Source organism: Danio aesculapii, unplaced genomic scaffold, assembly GCF_903798145.1.
Source record: "Danio aesculapii unplaced genomic scaffold, fDanAes4.1, whole genome shotgun sequence".
Classification (NCBI taxonomy): domain Eukaryota; kingdom Metazoa; phylum Chordata; class Actinopteri; order Cypriniformes; family Danionidae; genus Danio; species Danio aesculapii.
Window position 1 is genome coordinate 22,669 of NW_026613661.1, and position 17,715 is coordinate 40,383.

Genomic DNA, 17,715 nt, shown 5'->3' on the forward strand with positions numbered 1-17,715 from the left:
TTCGGCGTTACTGGCGGTGAATTCGCCCAGGAATTCACGCCGGTGATAGAGCAGTCGGAGGCGATGGGCGAGGTCTCTATCGGCGGGATTGTATGACCGATCCCCCCCGCCGAGCCATCCACATCCACTGCTTTTTCGCCGAGGACGTCCGCCCGCAGCTTTGCTTCGCCGCCCCCGCCTGCGCCTCCGGCCACGCGGCTGCGCCAAGCATCGCGCAGGCAACCAGCGTCCCCCGCCCAGGGCGCCGCTAAGTTCGGTAAAACGGACCGCGAAGCGTCCCTGAGGCGGGCCATCTGGGGAGGAGGGAATTTGCTCTTTCCCCGCTGGAGGGCGGGGCACGTTATTTAAAGGCGTAAAAAAAAAAAAAAAAAAAACGCCATCCAAATCCTCAGTGAAAGAGCACTTTTCCCCTCCTCCGGATGTGACAGCCCGAACACTGCCAGTCTGGGACGCTATGCCTTCCAGCTCGCAGGATCGGTGCATTTCGCCAATGGCTCACGGAGCGCGAGAGAACAGTCTCCTTTCTCTCCACTCCCAGCCCCTCTCCTGGAGTTTGAGTGCGAGACGAGAACATCTGCTCTCCTGTGGGACCCCAGCGCTCCCCGGATGAGCCCACTCACTCCACGCTGCCCCGCCGCTGGCACGTCAGCGATCGTGCGGGTGAGACCATTTGGGGGGGCTCTGCCTGCCTGGTTAGCGCGGGCCAGCCCATCGCAATGGCTCATCCATACGACCAGACTCGGCTATGCGATTCAGTTCGCGAAACGGCCTCCCAGGTTCACGGGCAACCAGGGTCAGTCCTGCGTCCGCCCCTGTCTTGTGAGAGGAGATTGCTGTCCTCCTGGCGAAGGATGCAATCGAGCCGGCCCTCCAGCCGAGATGGAGCGCGGGTTTTACAGCCCGCATTTCATCGTGCCCAAAAAAAAAAAAAAAAAAGCGGTGGGCTATGGCCAATCCTATATCTGCACATTTTTGAACCGCTGCCTTCACAGGCTGCGCTTCGGAATGCTTACGCAGATGCGCATCACGCGATGCTTTCGTCCTCAGGATTGGTTTGCAGCAATAGATCTGAAGGACGCGTATTTTCATATCTCCACACTTCCACGCCACCGGCAGTTTCTGCGGTTTGCGTTTGAAGGTCGAGCGTGGCAATACAAGGTCCTCCCCTTCGGGCTCTCTCTGTCTCCGCGAGTTTTCACCAAGCTCGCGGAGGGTGCCCTCGTGCCCCTTCGGCTCGCCGGCATCCGCACGCTCAATTATTTCGATGACTGGCTGATTTTTAGCCCACTCTCGGGAGCAGTTGATTATGCACAGAAACAACGCCCGTTGGGGTTTCAGGTCAACCGAGAAAAGAGCAAGCTCGCCCCCGTGCAGAGCATCTCCTTTCTCGGGTTGGAGCTGGACTCGATCACTATGGAGGCGCGCCTCTCACGAGAGCGCGCCGAGCTAATGCTGAACTGTCTGAGAGAGTTCGACAGGAAAAAAAGTGGTCCCCCTGAAATTATTTCGGAGGCTCCTGGGGCATATGGCATCCGCAGCCGCGGCCACGCCGCTCGGATTGCTCCATATGAGACCACTACAGCATTGGCTTCACGATCGGGTCCCCAGACGCGCATGGCACGCGGGCACACACCGAGTGACTGTCACTGCGCTGTGTCACCGCACCCTCACCCCCTGGAAAGGACCCCTCCTTCCTACGGGCCAGTGTACCCCTAGGTCAGGCGTCCAGGCAGGCTGTCGTTTCGGCAGATGCCTCCAGTATGGGGTGGGGGGGCCGTGTGTAGCGGGCATGCTGCTGCGGACCTGTGGAGGGGAACCCAGCTGCATTGGCATATCAACTGCCTAGAGCTGTTGGCAGTGTTTCTCGCTCTGCGCTGCTTTTTACCGGTGCTGAGGGGGCAACACGTGCTGATCAGGACGGACAGCACGGCCGCGGTAGCGTATTCCATCCGGATGGGGGGTATACGCTCCCGCTGCATGTCTCAGATCGCTCGCCGTCTGCTCCTCGGGAGTCATACGCGGCTGAAGTTGCTGCTTGCTATTCACACCCCGGATGGGCTCAACCGTGCGGCCAACAGGCTCTCACGGCAGCTCCTTCCCCGGGAGAATGGCGACTCCACCCCGAGTCATGCGTAAGTATGCACTCCCCCCAGTGAGCCTACTCGCGCAGTTTCTGTGCAAGGTCAGGGAGGACGAGGGGCAGGTCTTGCTAGTTGCGCCCCTGGCCCAACCGGACCTGGATATCAGAACTCTCCCTCCTTGCGACGCCCCCCCTGGCGAGTCCCTTTGAGAGAGGACCTACTCTCTCAGGGACAGGGCACCATCTGGCACCCTCGCTTAGTTCTGTGGAACCTCCACGTGGGGTCCATAAGACGCGACGAGGAAGACTTAGGTAACCTACCGGTGGCGGTGGTTAATACCATCACTCAGGCTAGTGCACCCTCTACGAGGCATGCCTACGCCCTGGAGTGGAGTCTATTCACTGAGTGGTGCGCTTCTCGCTGAGAAGACCCCCGATCTTGCCAGATCAGTGTTGTGCTTTCTTTCCTTCAGGACAGGTCGAGCGAAGGCTGTCGCGCTCCACACTGAGGGTTTACGTGGCCGCCATCTCCGCTCATCATGATGCGTGGATGGCGGCACCGTGGGGAGGCATAACCTCATCATCCAGTTCCTCAGAGGTGCTAGGCGGATGTTTCCACCCCGCCCCCCTCTCATACCCTCTTGAGATCTTGCGGTAGTGCTTCGAGCCTACGTGGGGATCCCTTCGAACCACTCGACTCAGTATCCTTGAGATTTCTGTCCTTGAAGACAGCTCTGCTGGTCGTGTTGGCATCGGTTAAGAGGGTTAGGTACATGGAGGCATTTTCCAAGTTGTAATTTGATGCTAACATTTGCAGGCAACTATAAAATAATGCATGTAGTGTAAAATTATGTTAGTTCATGTATTTTTAGAGCTGGATGGAATACGATTCTTTTAGTTTAACCTATTTACACCGATCGTTGACGAGCCGAGATTATCGTTCAAATTTACTGCCGGCCAACACATTACTTATTTTAAATTTAAGTCCTCAGCTTCAATATTTGACCACACTGTTTGTTATATAATGTTGCACTGACATTAACTTCATTTATCTCAGCATATATAAATAATTAATCATTTATATATCTTGAATGGAATAAAAACGAGTTCATAATAATTAAACTTGTAATATAATATCCATTTAAGTATGCTTTGGTGTATTTGTTCACATATTATCTTAACGTCAGTTAGAACCAAAATTGGCATGTTTGTAAAAGCAGATTTATTCTCACGTTTGCAAAATATTCCGTCAAGCTACCGTTATATATAATATTTTTATTTTACTTTCTCACTGAATTGTGCTTCTTGAACGTTTAGTAAGCGTTTAGAGCGCGCGCTGTCCAGTGTTGCCAGATATAGCTGACTGATTCCAGCCCAAAAAGTATTCAAAACCCGCCGAAATGACAACATACCCGCCCAGTCTTCTGTGATCACAAAAAGTGTGGGATGGAGAGAAACCGCCCTATCTGGCAACATTGGCGCTGACTCTTCCTCCTGATTGGCCTCAGTTTTGACTCGGAGTGCGTCATTAGCAGTCTCAATCTGTCAATCATTTGACGTGACCAACCATATTTCTAGCTCTTGGATCAAATGGCACTGTTCCGTAAAGTACGAGGTTCAGAGCACTATGAAAAGTAAGCCCAACGAATAACACAATAAAATATGTTTGTGTGTGATTTTCATTCGATTGTTTTTTTCATTTTAACAAAGCAAAATGTTCAACTTGCATTTTAAATGCTTAGCATGTGTAACGTTATAGACAACGTCTATAGCTGCATAGACAACGAATGCATTTCAGCTACATATTACTAAAATCCCACAGTATTGTTAGATCGTGTTTGAAAGTTGATATGAACTCACGATGATGGTTTAATGTTTTTTTTTAGCTTCGATTACGTGTAAAGGTCCGTTCATATCAAGCACTTTTTAAAACAAGAGTTTTTAAAACAAGAGTTTTTAAAATTGTTCTGGATGTAAATTGAAATAGCAGAATTTAAACCACAACTATAATGATAAAGATTTAGAGAAATTATAGCGCTGGGATCACAAATGATAAAACTCAGCCAGCCAGTCAGAATCTAAAATATAAACGGCTCATGTGATTTATACCTGCGACAATGTAGAGAAGCTCTGTTTTTAAGGCCACTTTAAAAATATAAATATATAGAGAGAGATAATGTTAAAATCGTGTAAGTTATTAAGTCAGGATAGCAGACTGAAGTATAAAAATAAAAGCACCTCATATCCAGTGGTAGTTTTAGCATCGTTGTGTAATTTTTGGGGTAACAATTTACATATGACTAGTTAAACTATTTGGATTATTGCATTTGAAAGTTACTAATCAGGATACTCTCTCCTCAACAGGTGATTCACTTGACAAGAGCATTGGATAACGGTATGTAATGTTCAAGAAATATTTGTGTATTGTTGTAAGGAATACGGGGTTTAATAATAAAGTTATCATTCATTTAACGTTGGAGTCTTACATCTGTGTGACCCATCACAAGCTGATGAGGGTGAAATTCTAGAAATGCAGAGCATTTTATCAAAAAAGCTGAACCTGACTGATTGTATCCTGTGGAAAAGTACTCATATTTTGTTATTGAGGTAAAGTTGGTTTTTTATTTGCACATTCATACATTCTCCTTACTAATATCATTTCAGAACAGTATTATTTGCAAATTTTAAATAGTGAAATCATATTAGCAGACAATGAATATCAAAATACAACATTGTTTACAGTCAAATAAATAGTGCTAGAGTTGTTTTCAAGTCATATTTACATATAATTTTAGACCCAATATTTAAATGAACGTAGTAAATAATATAGGGAACGTTAAATTAATGAAGGTGCGAATTTAAAACCAACCTTACCCATGAAGAAGCACATAGGTCTCCATTCAAATTAATTCTGTTGTTCACCATATTAGGAATGCACCGTTCCCGGAAGTACTGCAATACCAGGTCGATGCGTGGAGTGGGTGGAGCAAGCCCCTGACCCATCTCCCAGCTGCAAAAATCAATTTAATATATAGTGCCCTGGTAGGAGACGTATCAGATATTAAACTGATAAGAACAGATTTTTTTCTTTCTTTCGAAAAAAAATTATTGACATCATTTTTCTCGTATTCTTCCAAACATCACATTAAAATCTCTCCACAATTTTTTTCACATTAACACTTTTCAACAGTAAAGTCTTAAAATCACACATTTTTCACAGTACATTTCTTAAAAACCCCAGTAAAACAACATGATAAAAGAAAAACAACATTTTCACTCAGTAAAAAAAAAAGGTACATAAATAAATACTTAAATAAATAAGATAAAACATACATGCTTGAGTAAATGTATTGTTGTTGTTTGTTGTTCCGTTGAGGGTGTGTGTAAAAGTTCATGTGTGTAGATCAGTGTTTGTGTTAAAAGTCCATGTGTGTTTTAGTTAAAATTTCATATTAAAACAAGAGCAAATGATAAAATAAAATGTCTAATAAAAGCAATAAAAGTCCATAGACCAAGGATGAAAGAAATAAAAGCAAAAACAAAACCAAGCCAGGAATAAAACCGGTCTCTTGTGCAAGATCGAGAGTGAGTCCTATCAAGAGAGTCCATTCACTCCAGCTTTCCAGGACAGCCACAGACCCGGCACTTTAGGGGCCCAGCGGAGATCCCCCTCCTCCGGCCCGCTGGCCCGCTGTTCCCGTAGCCAGAGTGGTGAGGGTGCATCTACGGGCGGTCAGGTACGGTGACGGCCGGGACCCCCTAGTGTGACTCCGGCCCCCCTTGTTCTGATGACAGAGCCCGGTACCCCTGTATCCTGGCTGTTGCCATCTGCTTGCTTTGCTGGAGGGGTACCGGGACTCGCTTGCCCACCAGCAGGTTTCTGGTGGTCCAGATGACGTCCTTGATGACACTAAGGGTGAGCCAGAGCGCGGTAAATTCCTTTGTCGTCAAAACCTTCACGCCCCGGCCCACCCCAAGGATGGCGAGATGGTAGTCCATCTAGACCACCCCCGCCGGCAGGCAAGGTTGGTACAGGGGGCCGGTTGCTGTCCACAGGTCCCGTGCAGCGTCGCACTCCCATAGAAGGTGGCGTACTGTCTCTGGGCATGGGCACCCGGGCCGTGGGCAGGTGGGGTTGCTGGCCATGCCCCGGGAGTGCATGACCGCCCTGACCGGGAGGATCTCATGTGCGACCATCCATGCCAGGTCCTTGTGTCTGTTCTGGAGAGCTGGGTGGGCCACGTTCCTCCAAACTTGTTGGGCCTCTCCTAATGTGAGGCCCGGGACCCGACTCACTTCCTCTCGATCCTGCACAAGAGAGACCATAGATTTATGGTTAGTTAAAACCGTGGCATCTTCCTGTTCTAAAACATGTTTCTTTAAAAACTTCTTAATAAAAGCATATTATTTTGGCAGGTTAAAAGCCACTGGACACTTCAGATCTGCGGGTATAATCCTTAGATGGCGGAGGTAGGACCCCATCCAGAATCGCACCATTGCTGCAGTTTTGTTTTCTCTGGATGGGGTCACCGCATATCTGAAGTGCAGGGCGGTAAAACGACTTGCTAAAAACAGGTGGAGGTCGGGAAGGCCTTTTCCGCCGTTTTCTTTCCGTTTTTTAAAGACCTCCCTCTTCACTCTGTCCCATTTGGACCCCCACACGAAGTAAAAGACTGCCCTCTCCAAGTTTAAAAGGAAAATTCTAGGAGGACTAAAAACAGAACATGTCAATAAAAGCAGGGGTAAAACAACAGCTTTAAAAATTAAAACTTTTCCCTCCAAAGTCAGTTGCCTTCACCCCCAAAAACCTAATCTACTCCTAACTTTCCCTAACAAGTCAGTCCAATTGCCCCGTCCTCCACCCTCTTAATCAAATTTAATCCCTAAAATTTTAAGATCCCCTGTTTTAAAAGTCAAATCTAGTCCACCTGTGTCCACCTCCCCCCACGGCCCGAAGAGCTGGGCCTCGGACTTATTTCGATTCAGTCTGGCGCCCGAGGCCCGACCGTACCATTCAGTCAAATCCATGGCTCTTCGGGCCGATGGGAGGTCAGTCGTTAAAAGTGTAATATCGTCCATGTATAGGACACAGGTGGCTGTCAACCCCCCAGTGCCAGGCACGTTAAAACCTTTAATCCATTTGTCCCTTCTCAAGATCTGTGCCAGTGGCTCAATACAAGCCACATACAAGAGCGGGGATAAAGGACACCCTTGACGGACACCGCTGTGAATATTGACAGCTTTGGTTAGATGCCCATTAACCATAATTTTGCTAATCAGGCCTTTGTATAGCAGTCCCACCCACTCTATGAACCTCCCTAGAAAGCCCATTTTCTCCAGAACCTTTAGCAGGAACTGGTGCGAGATTCGGTCGAATGCTTTTTCAAAATCTAAATTTAGGACTACTAGCCGATTGTTTCTGTCTCTCGAGTAACAGATGGCGTCTCTAATCAATACCAGGCTGTCCGTGATCTTCCTCCCGGGCACAGCGCAAGCTTGATCCGGGTGGATTACGTCCTCTAAAACCATTGACATACGTGTCGCTAAAATCTTTGTAAAAAGCTTACAGTCAAAATTTAAAAGCGTGATTGGTCTCCAATTTTTAAGGTCAGTCTTATCGTCTTTTTTGTGTAGAAGTGAAACTATCCCTATTCTAAAACTATCTGGCAGTCGGTTAGAAGTTTCAAATTCTTTAAAAACAGTTAAAAGCTCCTGTGCTAAAATGTCCCAAAAGGTGACATAAAATTCTAGGGGAAGTCCATCCATTCCTGGGGACTTCCCATTTTTAAAACTTTTAAGAGCTTTAAAAATATCTAGCATTGTAAAATCCTGGGCTAAAAAACGGTTTTTGCTATTAACTTTTTTTTCTAAAAAATTTTAAACTTCTAATTGGATATCGTCATCTGTGTGTTTTTCTTTATACAATTCCTCATAAAAATTCCCGACCCCATTTAAAATTTCTTTAGTTGTGTGCACTTCCCTCCCATTTATTTTTACACTGTTTATTGTTCTTCCCCGTGAGATTATTTTTTTTTTTAAATATCTTGTGCACTTTTCCCCTTCTTCAATATTTTTTTCCTTACTTCTTAAAATAAAACCTTTACTTTGAATTTCACTTAAAACTGACATTTCATTTTTTACCTCTTTTATTTCATCATTAAAATCAAGACCCTCGTTTAAAAGATTAAAATAACGTTGTAATCTTTTTTGCAACCCCTTCATATGTCTTTTTTCCCTATCTTTCTTTTTCTTCCCTATCTGTCTAAAAAACCGTCTCGTCCAGTCTTTTACCTCTTCCCACCATTGTGCTCGTGAGTCGTACAAGTCTTGGAGAGTCTGCCATTGGCTGAACTGCTCTCTGTAATCTCTAACTACCTCCTCATCTCTTAGCAGAGAGCAGTTCAGCTTCCACAGCCCTCCCCCTACCGTCACACCTGTGAGGAGTAAAAGGGTGCAAGACAGCATTGTGTGGTCGGTGAAAAAGAGGGGGGTTAATCTTGCATCGGTTGGCGGGCAGTCTCGTGTAAAAATATAGTCGATACGAGAGGCTCTGGTACCATCACCACTGAACCAGGTGAAGCCCTCCTCTCTTTGATGCATTGTTTTAAAACAGTCGACTAATTTAAAATCCCTAACCATGCCCTGCAATAAAAAGGATGTTTTATCCAATTTAAAACCCTCGGCCCTTCTTCTGTCTTTATTTGTTAAAATACAATTAAAATCTCCTGCTAAAATCAGTGGTGCCCTACCTAATATGTGGGGTTGCAGGTCCGATAAAAGTTCATGTCTCTCATGTTTGTCAGTAAAACCATATACATTAATAACCTTAAAACCCTTGTCTAAAAAAGTCAGATTAGCTAAAAGTGCCCGTCCGTCTCTTAAAACCATGCTGCCCTCCACCAAGATGTTGGGGTTGTTTATTAAAATAGTGACCCCATCATTTTTATTAAAATTGGATCCACTCCAAATGGAGGGTCCGGGGGTCCAAAGCTCTTCCCATCTTCTATATTTTTTTAAAAAGGGCAGAGAACACTCTTGCAACAAAAACACGTCTGACTTCAAAGTTTTTAAAAAGGATAGAATGCTCTGTGCTCGTGTGTTGGACCTCACACTTCTAACATTTATGGTTGAGATTGTGAGGGCCATGAGCAGTATAAGGTTATAAGACATGAACAATTAGTATAAGAGACGATTAAAAGAGATAAAACTTACCAATCGCGCTGATTAAAAGACAATAAAATCCTTTAAAACTCACGTGTGGTCTTGTAACATTTCCTCATCATCTTGCCCATGGTAATTGGAGGAGGGGTTAGGGGAAGTGTCTATTGCCGCCAAAGCCACAGAGTCAACCTCTTGTGGTTCTGTAGGCAATGATGTTGTTAGCTTCATGTGCAGAAAAGAGATCTCATTTGGAGACTTGAGTGGCCATTCGTGGTTCAGACGGTCCATTTCCGAACCATCTGAACTACATACCACTCTTTGTTTCTTCTCTGTATCAAACAAAGGAAAGTCTGCAGGGCTTTTCTGCACCTGAGCATTAGGGAGTGAAGCATCACTTGATGCAACACTCACCTCTGAGACGGTGAGGAGAGAGGAGGTCGTTTCCTCTCCCTTTTCCATTCCTATTGGTTCATTTACCTCCTCTCTCCCCACCTCCACCGACTGTGACTCCGCCCCTGGGGCCGCCCCACCTTCTTGGCATTGGTTGGGCTCTGAGGTTGGCTGAGCGACGTCAGCTCCCGCCAAAACCTCAGGCCCCGCCCCTTCTCTTTATTCTAAAACCAGCGTGGTCGGTGGGGCGGCCATTTTTTGACTTTTCAGTTTGTTTGCAAAGCTTTTTGGGCAGTCTCTGTAGAGATGGTTTGATTCACCACAGAGATTGCACCGCCTGCCATTGTTACATTGTTCAAAACTATGTCCAATTTCTCTACACTTCCCACATATAATTTCTTGGCATGCTTCTGCTAGATGCCCAAACTTGTTGCACTTTTTACAGAGTTTGGGCATGCCTTGGTAATGAATGTAGCCTCTGTTCTCTCCCAGCACAATCATTGAGGGCAGATGTCTCAGGCCCTGGAAGCCCCCGGCATCTTCCCATTGTTTGATGGGGATCCGCCAGGAGCAATTCCAGACGCCATCCTCATCTAGCACCTTGACAGGCTGTCCACGAACAGTGCAAAATCTTCCCAGCCATACACAAATGTCTTCCCCAGTCACGGTTTCATTAAACATTCTGACAATCACAGTTTTAAGTGTGTTGTCAGAAAGTTTTTTCCACAGTGAACATGGAGAACTGGTCTTTTACAGAGTCAAACTTTTGCCAAAAAACATTTAAGAGGGAGGCAGCTTTGAAGCTTACATCAAAACCCTTGTTAAGGGGCAGAGTCACAATACAATTCAAGTCTTCAGGTCTAAATATTAAAGTTTTTTGGATTAGCTTCCTGGAGAAGTCCAAGCGGGACAACTCCAGGAGCTTTCCGTTAACACTTTTAAAGTTAAAACGCACGCTGTGGTGCCTCCGCATGCCGGCACGAGCAGCCGACATGGTGGAGGCAGCAACAGCTCTCTAAAAACACACAACAATAAAGCAAGCCAAATCAATAAATACTTAAAACCTTACCTTAAAATGACTTCACGGAAACGCGCAGCCAATGTACCTCCTAAAGGTTGTGTGGTGAACGCTACAATAGCACCCACCAAAAAAACCTCCAAGAGGCGATCGCTGTCACAGCCGCGTGGCAAGAGCAAATATAGCACTGATAAGAACAGATTTTTTTTCTTTCGAAAAAAATTTACTGACATAATTTTTCTCTTATTCTTCCACACATCACATTAAAATCTTTTCACAATTTTTTTTTTTTTCACATTAACACTTCTCAACAGTACAGTCTTAAAATCACACACTTTTCACATTACATTTCTTAAAAACCCCAGTAAAACAACATGATAAAAGAAAAACAACATTTACACTCAAAAAAAAAAAAAATTAAATACATAAATAAATACTTAAATAAATAAGATAAAACATACATGCTTGAGTAAATGTGTTGTGTTGTTGTTTGTTTTCCGTTGAGGGTGTGTGTAAAAGTTCATGTGTGTAGATCAGTGTTTGTGTTAAAAGTCCATGTGTGTTTTGTTAAAATTTCATAGTAAAACAAGAGCAAATGATAAAATAAAATGTCTAATAAAAGCAATAAAAGTCCATAGACCAAGGATAAAAGAAATAAAAGCACAAATAAAACCAAGGCAGAAATAAAACCGGTCTCTTGTGCAAGATCGAGAGTGAGTCCTATCAAGAGAGTCCATTCACTCCAGCTCTCCAGGACAGTCACAGACCCGGCACTTTAGGGGCCCAGCGGAGATCCCCCTCCTCCGGCCCGCTGGCCCGCTGTTCCTGTAGCCAGAGTGGTGAGGGTGCATCTACGGGCGGCCAGGTACGGTGACGGCCGGGACCCCCTAGTGAGACTCCGGCCCCCCTCGTTCTGATGACAGAGCCCGGTACCCCTGTATCCTGGCTGTTGCCATCTGCTTGCTTTGCTGGAGGGGTACCGGGACTCGCTTGCCCACCAGCAGGTTTCTGGTGGTCCAGATGACATCCTTGATGACACTAAGGGTGAGCCAGAGCGCGGTAAATTCCTTTGTCGTCAAAACCTTCGCGCCCCGGCCCACCCCAAGGATGGCGAGATGGTAGTCCATCTGGACCACCCCCGCCGGCAGGCAAGGTTGGTACAGCAGGGGGCCGGTTGCTGTCCACAGGTCCCGTGCAGCGTCGCACTCCCATAGAAGGTGGCGTACTGTCTCTGGGCATGGGCAACCGGGCCGTGGGCAGGTGGGGTTGCTGGCCATGCCCCGGGAGTGCATGACCGCCCTGACCGGGAGGATCTCATGTGCGACCATCCATGCCAGGTCCTTGTGTCTGTTCTGGAGAGCTGGGTGGGCCACATTCCTCCAAACTTGTTGGGCCTCTCCTAATGTGAGGCCCGGGACCCGACTCACTTCCTCTCGATCCTGCACAAGAGAGACTATAGATTTATGGTTAGTTAAAACCGTGGCATCTTCCTGTTCTAAAACATGTTTCTTTAAAAACTTCTTAATAAAAGCATATTCTTTTGGCAGGTTAAAAGCCACTGGACACTTCAGATCTGCGGGTATGATCCTTAGATGGCGGAGGTAGGACCCCATCCAGAATCGCACCATTGCTGCAGTTTTGTTTTCTCTGGATGGGGTCACCGCATATCTGAAGTGCAGGGCGGTAAAACGACTTGCTAAAAACAGGTGGGGGTCGGGGAGGCCTTTTCTGCCATTTTCTTTCCGTTTCTTAAAGACCTCCCTCTTCACTCTATCCCATTTGGACCCCCACACGAAATAAAAGACTGCCCTCTCCAAGTTTAAAAGGAAAAATCTAGGAGGACTAAAAACAGAACATGTCAGTAAAAGCAAGGGTAAAACAACAGCTTTAAAAATTAAAACTTTTCCCTCCAAAGTTAGTTGCCTTAACCCCCAAAAACCTAGTCTACTCCTAACTTTCCCTAACAAGTCAGTCCAATTCCCCCGTCCTCCACCCTCTTTATCAAATTTAATACCTAAAATTTTAAGATCCCCTGTTTTAAAAGTCAAATCTAGTCCACCTGTGTCCACCTCCCCCCACGGCCCGAAGAGCTGGGCCTCGGACTTATTTCGATTTAGTCTGGCGCCCGAGGCCCGACCGTACCATTCTGTCAAATCCATGGCTCTTCGGGCCGATGGGAGGTCAGTCGTTAAAAGTGTTATATCGTCCATGTATAGGACACAGGTGGCTGTCATCCCCCCAGTGCCAGGCACGTTAAAACCTTTAATCCATTTGTCCCTTCTCAAGATCTGTGCCAGTGGCTCAATACAAGCCACATACAAGAGCGGGGATAAAGGACACCCTTGACGGACACCGCTGTGAATATTGACAGCTTTGGTTAGATGCCCATTAACCATAATTTTGCTAATCAGGTCTTTGTATAGCAGTCCCATGATAAGAACAGATTTTTTTCTTTCGAAAAAAATTTATTGACATCATTTTCCTCTCATATTTCCAAACATCACATTAAGAACTTCACAATTTTTTTTTTGCACCTTGACACTTTTCACCATCACAAAAAACACACAATTTTTACAGTATATTTCTTAAAAACCCCAGTAAAACAACATGATAAAAGAAAACAAAAACAACATTTTCACTCAATAAAATATGTAAATACATAAATAAATAAATAAATACAATAAAACATACATGTATGATTAAATGTATTGTTTTGTTGTTTGTTTTCCTGTTGAGGGTGTGTGTAAAAGTTCATGTGTGTAGATCGGGAGTCAGTGTTTGTGTTAAAAGTCCATGTGTGTTTTGTTAAAATTTCATAATAAAACAAGAGCAAATGATAAAATAAAATGTCTAGTAAAAGCAATAAAAGTCCATAGGCCAAGGATAAAAGAAATAAAAGCAAAAATAAAACCAAGCCAGGAATAAAACCGGTCTCTTGTGCAAGATCGAGAGTGAGTCCTACCAAGAGAGTCCATGCACTCCAGCTCTCCAGGAGAGTCACAGACCCGGCACTTTAGGGGCCCAGCGGAGATCCCCCTCCTCCGGCCCGCTGGCCCGCTGTTCCCGTAGCCAGAGTGGTGAGGGTGCATCTACGGGCGGCCAGGTACGGTGACGGCCGGGACCCCCTATTGTGACTCCGGCCCCCCTCGTTCTGATGACAGAGCCCGGTACCCCTGTAACCTGGCTGTCGCCGTCTGCTTACTTCGCTGGAGGGGTACCGGGACTCGCTTGCCCACCAGCAGGTTTCTGGTGGTCCAGATGACGTCCTTGATGACACTGAGGGTGAGCCAGAGCGCGGTAAATTCCTTTGTCGTCAAAACCTTCGCGCCCCGGCCCACCCCAAGGATGGCGAGATGGTAGTCCATCTGGACCACCCCCGCCGGCAGGCAAGGTTGGTACAGGGGGCCGGTTGCTGTCCACAGGTCCCGTGCAGCGTCGCACTCCCATAGAAGGTGGCGTACTGTCTCTGGGCATGGGCACCCGGGCCGTGGGCAGGTGGGGTTGCTGGCCATGCCCCGGGAGTGCATGACCGCCCTGACCGGGAGGATCTCATGTGCGACCATCCATGCCAGGTCCTTGTGTCTGTTCTGGAGAGCTGGGTAGGCCACGTTCCTCCAAACTTGTTGGGCCTCTCCTAGTGTGAGGCCCGGGACCCGACTCACTTCCTCTCGATCCTGCACAAGAGAGATAAGAGACTTGTGGTTACAAAACATTACACTATCTTCTTTTTCTAAGTCATATTTCTTTAAAAATTTCTTTATAAAATCATACTGTTTGGGAAGGTTAAAAGCTACGGGAGTTGTTAATTCTAACTTTAAAACTTTCAAAGAACGTAAGTAAGACCCCATCCAAAATCTGGAGATACTACACTTGATCTTAGCCAAAAGGCCGAGAAGCGATGCCCATAAACTGTCAGCAGTAGGTGGGCATTCTACGGCACATTTAATACAATTATGGCAAGCAGAACATGTACTAATTTTTAACCCTAAAGCCTCAGGCACATCTGCTGACAGACAGACAAACAGACAGACAGACAGAGAGACAGACAGACAGACAGACAGACAGAACATTTTAGACTTAACTAAGAGCTGTTGGTGCCCAAAAACAAACTCCAAACTTGAACATGGCAAAGAGCGTAACTATAGGCCGCTGGTGCCCAATGGAGTACTTTGAAAAAAGCCCCTGTTTTAGAGACTTTTCCGACCAAGTCAGTGTAGCCACCATCCCCCATTCAGAAGTTCAGGCAGGGATTTTGACCGACCAACAATAAGCAGCAATCTGTCAATCTTTCTGGGGCAGCTTCAGCTCTTTAAGGGACCATTGGAAAGGACTCGGAGGGCGTTTCTTCCTTGCCCACATGAGCCACCAACGATCAGCAGGGCATCAGTCACTCATTCCGGGGCAGCTTGAGCTCTCGCTGAACCCTTGGAAAGGACTTCCAGGGCGTTTCTTGCATGCCCATACGAGCCACCGCAATCAGCGGGAAAGAGTCACTCTTTTTTGGGGCAGCTTCAGCTCTAAAGAGACCCCTGGAAAAGATTTCCAGAGCATTTCTTCCATGCCCAAATGAGCCGCCAACAATCGGCAGAAATTGGTCACTCTTTCCTGGGCAGCTTCAGCTCTTCAAGGGACCATTGGAAAGGACTCCCAGGGCGTTTCCTCCTTGCCTGCTTGAGGCGAACAATCAGCAGGAATCAGTCACTCCTTCTGGGGTAGCTGGAGCTCTTGCGGGACCTTGGGAAAGGACTTCCAGGGCGTTACTTGCATGCCAACATGAGCCACCAATATCAGCGGGAATCGGTCACTCTTTTTGGGGCAGCTTCAGCTCTAAAGGGGCCCCTGGAAAAGACTTCCAGAGCATTTCTTCCATGCCCAAAATGAGCCACCATTATCAGCGGGAAAGGGTCACTCTTTTTGGGGCAGGTTCAGCTCTAAAAGGGCCCCTGGAAAAGACTTCCTGAGCATTTCTTCCATGCCCAAATGAGCCGCCAACAATCAGCGGGAATCGGTCACTCCTTCTGGGGCAGGTTCAGCTCTAAAGGGGCCCCTGGAAAAGACTTCCAGAGCATTTCTTCCATGCCCCAATGAGCCACCACAATCAGCGGGAAAGAGTGACTTTTTTTGGGGCAGCTTCAGCTCTAAAGAGACCCCTGGAAAAGACTTCCAGAGCATTTCTTCCATGCCCAAAATGAGCCACCACTATCAGCGGGAAAGGGTCACTCTTTTTGGGGCAGGTTCAGCTCTAAAAGGGCCCCTGGAAAAGACTTCCTGAGCATTTCTTCCATGCCCAAATGAGCCGCCAACAATCGGCAGAAATTGGTCACTCTTTCCTGGGCAGCTTCAGCTCTTCAAGGGACCATTGGAAAGGACTCCCAGGGCGTTTCCTCCTTGCCTGCTTGAGGCGAACAATCAGCAGGAATCAGTCACTCATTCTGGGGCAGCTGGAGCTCTTGCGGGACCTTGGGAAAGGACTTCCAGGGCGTTACTTGCATGCCAACATGAGCCACCAATATCAGCGGGAATCGGTCACTCTTTTTGGGGCAGCTTCAGCTCTAAAGGGGCCCCTGGAAAAGACTTCCAGAGCATTTCTTCCATGCCCAAAATGAGCCACCATTATCAGCGGGAAAGGGTCACTCTTTTTGGGGCAGGTTCAGCTCTAAAAGGGCCCCTGGAAAAGACTTCCTGAGCATTTCTTCCATGCCCAAATGAGCCGCCAACAATCAGCGGGAATCGGTCACTCCTTCTGGGGCAGGTTCAGCTCTAAAGGGGCCCCTGGAAAAGACTTCCAGAGCATTTCTTCCATGCCCCAATGAGCCACCACAATCAGCGGGAAAGAGTGACTTTTTTTGGGGCAGCTTCAGCTCTAAAGAGACCCCTGGAAAAGACTTCCAGAGCATTTCTTCCATGCCCCAAATGAGCCACCACTATCAGCGGGAAAGGGTCACTCTTTTTGGGGCAGGTTCAGCTCTAAAAGGGCCCCTGGAAAAGACTTCCTGAGCATTTCTTCCATGCCCAAATGAGCCGCCAACAATCAGCGGGAATCGGTCACTCCTTCTGGGGCAGGTTCAGCTCTAAAGGGGCCCCTGGAAAAGACTTCCAGAGCATTTCTTCCATGCCCAAATGAGCCAACACAATCAGCAAGAAAGAGTGACTTTTTATGGGGCAGCTTAAGCTCTAAAGAGACCCCTGGAAAAGACTTCCAGAGCATTCCTTCCATGCCCAAATGAGCCGCCAACCATCAGCGGGAAAGGGTCACTCTTTTTGGGGCAGGTTCAGCTCTAAAAGGGCCCCTGTAAAAGACTTCCAGAGCATTTCTTCCATGCCCAAATGAGCCACCACAATCAGCGGGAAAGAGTCACTCTTTTTGGGGCAGCTTCAGCTCTAAAGAGACCCCTGGAAAAGACTTCCAGAGCATTTCTTCCATGCCCAAATGAGCCGCCAACAATCAGCGGGAATTGGTCACTCTTTCCTGGGCAGCTTCAGCTCTTCAAGGGACCATTGGAAAGGACTCCCAGGGCATTTTCTCCTTGCCCGCTTGAGGCGAACAATCAGCAGGAATCAGCCACTCATTCTGGGGCAGCTGAAGCTCTTGCGGGACCTTGGGAAAGGACTTCCAGGGCATTACTTGCATGCCAACATGAGCCACCAATATCAGCGGGAATCTGTCACTCTTTTTGGGGCAGCTTCAGCTCTAAAGGGGCCCCTGGAAAAGACTTCCAGAGCATTTCTTCCATGCCCAAAATGAGCCACCACTATCAGCGGGAAAGGGTCACTCTTTTTGGGGCAGGTTCAGCTCTAAAGGGGCCCCTGGAAAAGACTTCCAGAGCATTTCTTCCATGCCCAAATGAGCCACCACAATCAGCGGGAAAGAGTGACTTTTTATGGGGCAGCTTCAGCTCTAAAGAGACCCCTGGAAAAGACTTCCAGAGCATTCCTTCCATGCCCAAATGAGCCGCCAACCATCAGCGGGAAAGGGTCACTCTTTTTGGGGCAGGTTCAGCTCTAAAAGGGCCCCTGGAAAAGACTTCCAGAGCATTTCTTCCATGCCCAAATGAGCCACCACAAT

General features: G+C 47.0%; 1 non-coding gene and 1 pseudogene across 1 annotated transcript; both read right to left on the bottom strand.

The window, feature by feature from the left end:
• Positions 1-5,007: 5,007 nt before the first annotated feature.
• LOC130220142 (U2 spliceosomal RNA) lies at positions 5,008-5,189 on the bottom strand. Its single transcript, XR_008836136.1, has one exon. It is a non-coding gene; the product is annotated as a U2 spliceosomal RNA (small nuclear RNA).
• Positions 5,190-14,298: 9,109 nt separating this feature from the next.
• Positions 14,299-14,549, bottom strand: LOC130220143 (U2 spliceosomal RNA; annotated as a pseudogene).
• Positions 14,550-17,715: the final 3,166 nt, after the last annotated feature.